Here is a 9,467-nt window from a genome sequence, read left to right as displayed (position 1 = left end):
ATCAGCCACATTGGACGTTTTTCAAGCATGGACAAACTTTTTAAGGTTCCGGCACAACGGATTCAGGTCAGAACTTTGACTAGGCCACTTCAAAGTCTTAATTTTGTTTTTCTTCAGCCATATAGAGGTGCTGCTGTGTTTTGAAACCCAGTTGGTTTAAGCTTGAGGCCACCAACAGACGGCCGTACTTTTTGGTCCACAGGCGATTTGATGGTTTCCATTTATCACAAGTCTTCCAAATTCTGAAGCAGCAAACCATCACACTTCCACCAGCGTGTTTTACTGCTATTTTAGCAAAATTAAAGATATAAAGTTAGTCAAAACTGGTTTATTTATTCTTCTAAATCATTTTGTTGAGTCAAAAAGTTATTTCTCCTGACATTTATTTGTAAGTTATGTTGTGTGGCTCTTGACGGTTGGTGGTCACCATAGCAACCAGTAACCGTTAGCTTGTCCCCTTTTTCTGTTTCCATCTATGACTGTAAGGATCAGCTCTGTGTTTCCACTTTTTCACATAGGGACATCTTCATTTAAAAACTGAGTTTTGTCTTCACTTGTGTTGTCTTTGACTAATATTTACATTGTTTTGATGTTCTAATACACCAAGTGTGTAAAACATGTAGGGGGAAAACACTTCCTCACACCACTGTACAAAGAAAGAGCTCGTAAACCCTTGACTTCCCTGAAATACTCATTGAAAAACTGCTTTGCTGTTCCACAACAGTCTTAAAGCAAAGCGTTACCAGTAGACAGAAAAGCCGGGGACTTTTTCCTCAAACACAGATGAATCAGAGACGTAGCTGGCTGTCCACTGTGTGAGTCCTGATTTGTTACAGACCAAAACATGTTTTCAGGAGGGTTCAACTGTGAAAAATAATGGTGGAGCTGTTGTGGGTGACTGAGTATTCGTTTCCCTCAGGTCAAGCTTGGAGTCATTGGTTTAACGATGAATTCTCCATCCAGTTAAAGATACTGCAAAGTCATGTCAAGTTTATTTGTATTTCAACAATAAGGCAGTTCATATGCTTTATAACATAAAGCAAAACAGAAAACAATTATGAAACAGCAATAAACACTACATTTTGTCAAAAAACATCAAAATCATCGGTTGGTCAATGTTCCAGTTATTAATCAAAGGCAACTCTGAACAGGTGAGTTTTTAGCCTAGATTTAAAGGAACTCAGGGTCTCAGCAGTTTTGCAGTTTTCTGAAATTTGTTCCAGATTTGTGGTGCATAGAAGCTGAATGATGCTTCTCCATGTTTGGTTCTGGTTCTAGGGATGCAGAGCAGAACAGAACCAGAAGACCTGAGAGGTCTGGAAGGTTGATTCAACAACAGCAGATCTTTAATGTATTGTGGTGCTAAGCCACTCAGTGATTTATAAACTAACAACAGTATTTTTAAGTTTTTTCTGTCAGTGGAAGAACTTTAGAACTGGGTGATGTTCTCTATCTTGCTGGTTTTAGTCAGAACGTCAGCAGCAGCGTTCTGGATCAGCTGGAGGATTGATTTTTTTCAGGGAGGCCTGTGAAGACACTGTTGCAGTAATCAATGCAACTAAAGATAAATGCATGGATGAGTTTTTCTAATGCTGAGACATTAGTCCTTTAATCCTGGAAATGTTCTTCAGATGATAGAAGTTCAACTTTCTAACCATCTTTATGTGTTTCTGAAGGTTCAGGTTATAATATTGTTTTGTTTACATCTTTTTTTTGCCAAGAAAGACTGTTATAACAAAGAATTAATCCACCAAACACAAATCTCCTTGCATTTATATTCTGAATTATCTCATTAAAGACCAACTTTTTAATAATTTTCTTTCTCCATTTTAAGATCCCAAAGACCCGATCGCCATTGAAAGGCTCAACTTGATGAACATGGCCAAGCTGAGCATCAAGGGCCTGATCGAGTCGGCGCTCAACCTCGGACGCACGCTGGACTCCGACTACGCGCCGCTCCAGCAGTTCTTTGTCGTCATGGAGCACTGCCTTAAGCACGGACTAAAAAGTAGGTTTTGTCGTCATAACCATGGAAAAGTGACTTATTTTTCTGCTTTGACTGATTTGTAGTGTTCTATATATAAATCACAGACCATTTAAAATCATTGTGAAGATACAAAGTTTGTATGATCTACAGTCTATATTCTGGAAAAGTTCAAAGGTTCAGTCGTCTTTGATTTATTTTAAAGTTTAATAATCTGCTTTAATCAAACTTTAATTTGTCTGGTTCACTTGTGTGGATGAGAACGTGAAATCAAACACTGTTCCAGACCAATAAAGCAAACTCTGGTCCACCTAAACACCTCGGTCTCAGTTCGGTGGAAATTAACTCTGGTGCAGTTTGAATGCATATGGAACTCTCCAAAAGCAGGAAGTAGACTACATTACAAGGCAAGGCATTCTGGGCAAATACAACCAAAACAAATGCATGTGTTTAGTGCTAGCAGGAGAAATGACTCGCAATCTTTTACCAAAGACAAAAGAGAAATCCTACAGCCACTAAAATCTGATGCAACTCCTCTGAATAAAATGAAATGAAAACTGAAGAACATAGATATATAAGGCTGATTTTGTAACAATCTTTATGTTGCACTGAATGTTCAGGTCTGAGTTCATCACTACACCCAGATTTCAGGCCTAATATCTAGTTTAGCTGTAATAACTGAAGCTGACTCTAGATTATTCCCATTTAAGTTAAAAAATAACGACTTCAGTTTTGCTTCTGATCAGCTGGAGAAAGTCACGGCATCTTCACGCATTTATTTGTTCTGAGCATCAATTCGGTGAGTGTAAACATAATTTTACTCAAAGTAAGGCTGGACTTTTCAGTGTTTTTAGTGTGAAGCTACGCCACTGCAATAAAATAAAATGTACACATACACATCGTTACCAGGGTTACCACAGAGTATGCAGTGCACTGTGTATTTAGTGTTGTTTCTTCCATTTATAAATGAAAAATCAATGGTTGATTTGCAGTTTCACAGAAAAGTTTAAGTGAACCGTTTCAGTGGAAGATTTGAAGGTAAACGTCTGGAGTGTTTAGTGAAGGCTGTCCAGTTTGGAGCTAAACAGGATCATCGGGTCACCGGGGTTTACAGCAGGAGGCTCACAATAGGCTTTTCTGTTTCCCATCACAGAGTTCGGACAAATACGGGAACGTGCGTGAGACCCTAATCCTGACAGCAGCAGCTCTTTCCCATCCTCCTTTAGGTAAACACTGCAGGTTTTCCAGATATTTTGGATGAAACAATGTTAAAAAAAGAATCCTATAACTACGAATTTAAACTTGCACACCCTTCTCCGGGTCTATTAAAGAATATTTTCATTTATTTCTTTGTTTTTTTATTTTAAAACATGCAGCATTGTTCCATGAAATAACTGATTCATCCTTCTTGGATTTCTTGGATGTGGAAGTGATGGGTGTCTGTTTTTAAAGTGGCATCCTGTTTGTAGATAACACAAAACTGGTGATATTTGTGTCATAAATTCCGCAAAGCTATGCTCTGGAAAAACACCAGGGCTGAAAAGTAAGTACACCCTTCCTGCCTCCTTAGCAATTTGTAAGATGTTTAGCACTCGGCTATTGCTAATAAGCTCCATGTTATAAGAGTAGGGATGGTTGACCTTAATGTACAGCAGCATGTTTGTAGAAAACCAAACACCAACGGTTTGGACCCTGCAGGTCAGTTTGTGGTTGGGTTGGGAACCAGTGAGGCTCTCAGGCCATTAAAACCACCTGGACTTCAATTTGTTCTCCAGATGTCAGCATACATCACTAATATGCTAATATAGCTGTTTCACACCATACTGAAACAAAAACTTTAGCTGACTACTGTTTACTCAATGTTTTTTTTATGATTTCCTTTTGATTAATGTGTCTTGTTATAATATTTTAAGGTTTAAATCTGTGTTTTATGGTGTTTAGTGTTGCTGTTTCATAGTAATTGTTTTATTGCAGCACTTTGACATTTTGGTAAATATAAAGTGCTTTTGAAGTATTTTTTAAATTATTATTATCTGCTGTATGAAACAATCAGAGAATAGGCTATGTAATGGATAGTGAGCTATTTAAAATAAATTGTCTAAATTACTAAATTTGTAGACTATTTTAAATTATTTAAAGTTAATTTTCTTAATTAAGGATGTTGCAGATTGTTTAATGATGTTTGTCTGTTTTGATTAGCACTGTTAGTGGTTTGTATTTTGTTTAATTGTATTTGCACTTCGTAATGTTTGGGGTTCCTTTGTATCTACTTCACGTGCTGCTGTAGCTAATGAGGGCAGGCCCTATAAAAGCTGGCAAAAAATCATTGTACCAATGAATGACTTGAACAACTTTCAAAAGATGTTTGGCACAAATCGATGAAAGCAGCGAGGTGAAAAGCAGCGAGGTACGTTTTATTTTGTTGTTTGCGTTGTAAGTTTATGTTTTGTATTCTAATGTTTGTACATGTTTTAGTTTTCATGGTGACTGAGGTGGGTGAGGTGACTCATGATCTGCATCAAAGAAAATAAACAAAACTTTGAAAATCACTCTTCGAGACCGCGCAGATTACTTCAAGTACTGGGGAGCAGCTACAGGGTAATTTTCTGCAAAAAATGTAGTCATCTTCCACAGAAACTCTGCAAATACTGAACTGTGACTAGTGAATAGAACTAGAAAGGCAAAATGAACGTTATTGCAATGGTCTAGTCAAAGTCCAGATTTCAACCTGATTGTAAAGCCGTAATGGCAGACCTATGATGGCATATTAGGTAAACCATTTTTACCTAAAATGTAAAAACGGTAAAGTAAGGATGTACTTTTTTACATTGGAAATAAGAGCAGATTTTTTCCATTGGAAATGGAAAAATGTAGCCTTTTTTCCAGGCAAACTTCCACCAAAAACCTTGTTTTTTGAAAGAGCAAGGACATTTCTGAGCTCCAAAAGTAAACAATTTGTGAGAAATGCTCAATTTTTTTTGATTACTCTCAGAAATCTTCTAGAAAAAACTTGGAAATTACAAAAGTTTAACATTGAAACTTAGAAAATTTCTAAAAGTTTAACATTTTTGACTTCACTGGCTCATAAAGTTTTCAAATTTTTTTCCTATAAAATCTGAAATGAATATCAACATTTTTTTTTTTTAGATTTTTTTCAGTTTTCATTTCAAAGTTTTTTGGTGGAAATTTAATCCTTTTTTTCTGTCTACAGTGGCTTTAATATGCCATCGCACAAACCAAAGGGAAACAAATTTCTGCACACCAAAATGAACAGAAGCTGTGTTTCCACGCATTTATTTAATATTCCAGTAAATATTTAGACCCTTTTCCAACATCACGTTGTGTTTTGAAGACAAAAGAGAGAAGGATTTGCTTTTCCTGGAAGAATCTGACTTCAAAAACATCAGCTGGAGGAAAGTGAAACTTCTGTGAAAAGATTGAGGGATGAAAAGGGAGCAGCATCACTACTTCAAAGCATCAATATCCTGATGTAAAAACCTCAAATCCAGTGTTTGAACTTTAAATTCATGGTTTTGAGATGTAATGTGAAATAAAGCAGGGATTGAGAAGACAGATGCAGGTGCATGGACTGTTTTCCCCCCTATGTGATGTTTTTTTTCCCCGTATTAAAATTGCAGAGGAATATAAAATTGCTGACATGCTCACAGCTCTGCAGCTGTTTTGCTTTATACACTTTCAAAATGTGGGAAGATGTTCTGTCACATCATGTCGCCTGGGATCTGCTGTACCACTGTTAGCCTTGACAATATTTTGTGTTGTGAATGAAAACATAAACATTGTTTTGAGAACAAATTTTAACATGCGGAAAAATATGGAGGACCAAAACTGACATAATAATAAATAAAAGCATAAATATATATTTAGTTTCTCCATAAGTTTTCCATCAAGAAACTCCAAACACCAAATTTCAACCATTCTACAGCTGATTAAAGGTAAAGTTAGACCATAGCGATTTTCTGTTTTTCTTTATTTATCTAGAACCAGCTGGCACAGCGGCAACAGGTGCAGGGATTCTTGTGGCAACTTATTTCTGGTTGCAAGGCACCTTCCCCACTGAGTCACTGCATAAGTGCTTAGACCAGCAAGAATGGAAATATTTGTGTCATGCAATGCCAATACACTGGTCTGGTGCCAAAAATATATGAAGGCTAGCAAAGGAGCATGCTCTGAAACGACCCACACTGAACAACAGACAGAGCAGAAGAAGAAGTTGGAAGTAGATGTTGAAACAGCTCAAATAACTGATGGATAATTTTGTTCTTGTAAATCAGAGCTGATTTTTATTTTTTTTTTAATTGCTTTCCAATGGATCCCGTTAGTTTGCAGCAGTTAGGGAAATGGTTAGATTCCTAGAATAACTGCAGGGGTTTCCCACTAAAAATGCTTACAGTTTATAATAATTTAGTAGTTCAAACATCAAATATACCTTCACATGCATCAATTCGCACAGTGGAACAGTCTTAGTGTTACTAATTTATTGTTGCTCTTGGGGAAACAGCACCGAGGAAAATAGCCAACAGCGTGTCAGCCAGTGGCGATTCCCACACTCCTCAACAGACAGTCGTCAATAAATAATAGCATTAGCCAAAATAAGTGGCTATTTAAAGAACAAATCATACTAATAGATTAACAGTAAATACATAAATATTACATTACTTTCTGTGTGTTTTATTCATAAATGTTGATATATGAAAAATTGTTAAGTGGTCATTTAATGTATTATTTCACTAATATTTTATTAAAGTGGTTTACCAGTTTGGATAATCTGACTTTCTATCAATGAAGAAAAAACATGTTAAGCAAAAAATACACCAGACACAGACCTGCAGCCCATGGGCGGTTCTAGACGGGGGCACAGTATTTAATTATACTAAATAAATGTCTATTTTAAATATTCAGTGTTAAATGTTTTTTAAACCTTCACAATTTTATTTTAACAATGAATTAAAAATTATAATACTGCACTTAAAAGTTTTAGCTGCTGTATGGAGATAGCATCACACTTTCCATCTGCTAGATCAGGATCCCTGGAGACACAAGTGGCTCTTTGGTTCACAGTATTAAATGATGAAATATTGCTGTTTTTGTTTAATTCTTTTTGAAGTCTCTCCATAAAAAGATACTGACTACACGGGCCCCTCTAAATTTGGTCTAGAACCAGCCTCTAATGAAAACAATAAAGACCATTTTATAGTTTTTAATCAGCTATTTGGGGCCAGACTTCTACCATCAGCACCTTTATTCATATGACAGTTTGCAATGCAAAATATCATGCTTGGTGATATTTTTGCAAATGGCAAGTTTAAGTGGCAATGCAGAACTTAATTTAGAATTATTTTTATATTTATGAATGGAAATTCATAAATAAATTGGACAGTATTGGCTTTATGTATTTGAAGAGTATTTTATAGTTGTTCAGTACAAAATTGTGTGTGCAAAATATTTGGATAAATAATGGGTAACTCTGATCCTGGTACTTAGCCTTGTTAATTACTCTTGTTGCTCTTTTTTGAATTTTGATTAGTGACTGTTGTGCTGTTTTGTAATTAATTACCCAAACCTCTCTGGAGTGACTTAAAACTAAAGAACAGTGCAGGATGTCAGGGTCAGGCTGTTTCTGTGTCTGTGAGCAGAAAGTTGTTTTGTACTGAAACTAAGAGAGACTCACTTCATGAACTGTGAACTGAAATAGTAAAACCCTGACTCATAATGTTTACTTTTCCATAGATGGATAAACATTCTTGTAAAAAGGTCCAACAGCCACAGATAAAAATAAGGGTAATGCAATTTCTAAGTATGATTTTCAAATAAAGTTCAGGTTAATGACTAGTTTCCACTAGGCATTAACCTGAACTTCTACGTTGATAATAAACTGGTTTTAGGTTTATTAATCCTATGAATTTAGTAAAGTGTTCTTCAAATGACTGGAAATGCATAGTTTTGAGTAGATTTTATTTTAATTTCTGGGGGAGAAGACCACACTGGGACTGTGTCGCTCCACAGCTGCTTTTGTCTCAGTGTTAACAGATGTTGGCAGGTACAATGTAGTCTTGAGATTCTGTTTCAAACTGAGTTTATACACCTCAGGAAAAAGTTTAAAGTTTCTCTGATTTTACTCTTTATAAGTATAGGTTTGAGTAAAATGAACATTGTTCTTTTATTCTATGAATTACTGAGAACATGTCCCTTAATTTTGTTTGTGAGTGTATGTAAATAAGCAGTTAGATTTAGAAAACTGCACCAACAAATATCTCCACATGGGTCTCAGCCCTGCTGGGGGCTAAGACCCCCTAAAGGTCAGAACCTAGAATCGCCCCTGGTGTCAGCTAGCATCGTTTGCTAAAGCTAGCTATGTCAGCTTCTGAAGGTGTTTTTTTTTTCTTGGAATATTTTAGATACACTCTACGAAAATAGTTTGCAAATGTTCCATGAATAACTTTGAGTTATGTTCTGACATAAAAATACAAAATTTGTTCTGTAGCTTTATGAAAGTGAGAACGCGGAGATGGATGTGACGTCAGACCCCAGGTAACAGCTAGCGCCATATGGCTAGCGGTCTGTTGTTTTTAAGTCGGAATTTCAACATGGCGACGCCATGTACATTGTTTTCAAGATCTCCAACAAACATCATTTTAAGCTTTACTTTCATAAGGAAACACCACTTTGAATCTGTACAGTTTGGAGTTGCAGGCTTTTCACTGATTTTAGACGCAAACGTATGTATGTGTCTTGTAAAATAATCAAGTTTATGCCATATCTTGGTGCGAGGAGCTGCCATATTGGAATGCAAAGGAGCTGCTCCCAGTTTCCCAGTGGGAAATCCGACTTCGCATGGTGTTCCAGTTAATTTTTTTCTCCAGTTCAGAGTACAACTGGGACGCAACATTATTGGTGTCAGAGAAAATTAGAGGTTTCAAAGAGTCAATACGGTCCAGTTTACAATATCATGGTTTCAAACCCAATCTATTCATTCACCACGCTGCTTTTATGTTTGTAAGTCATTTTAATCAGATACCGGAGAAAATGCTGTAATCAGATTTTTGTATCTGGGTGCATGCAAAGGGGGCTGTGTGGTTTGGGGTCTAGCTTTGTTTTTCTGCAGGTGATGTGGTTCTGTTGGTCAATTCTTGGAAATGTGAGAACATGTTTCTCAACAGAAAAAAGTAGAAGTTCTTCCTCCAGGTTGGGAATCGAACTCATGGAGAGGAGTTCAGGTACGTTGGTATCTTGCTAAGGAGTGAAAATAGGCAGAAAGTATTCTCTTTGCTTTGACCCACTGAGCAAAAAACTTTATTTAAAAACAGCAAAAAATTACGAATGATTATAATCAATGTTTTAGACTAATTTAAACTCTGTTATGTTTAATGTAACAGTTCTACACTTTGCACTGTTACATTATCTGTACTTTGCCATAATTGGACCTGCTGCTACTTCTTTGGTATGGTTGAGTGCCTTTAGTTAA

The sequence above is a fragment of the Poecilia formosa genome, unplaced genomic scaffold, assembly GCF_000485575.1.
Source record: "Poecilia formosa unplaced genomic scaffold, Poecilia_formosa-5.1.2 Scaffold20, whole genome shotgun sequence".
Taxonomy (NCBI): Eukaryota; Metazoa; Chordata; class Actinopteri; order Cyprinodontiformes; family Poeciliidae; genus Poecilia; species Poecilia formosa.
The sequence above is the reverse complement of the archived record's forward strand: the minus strand, read 5'-3'. Positions refer to the sequence as shown.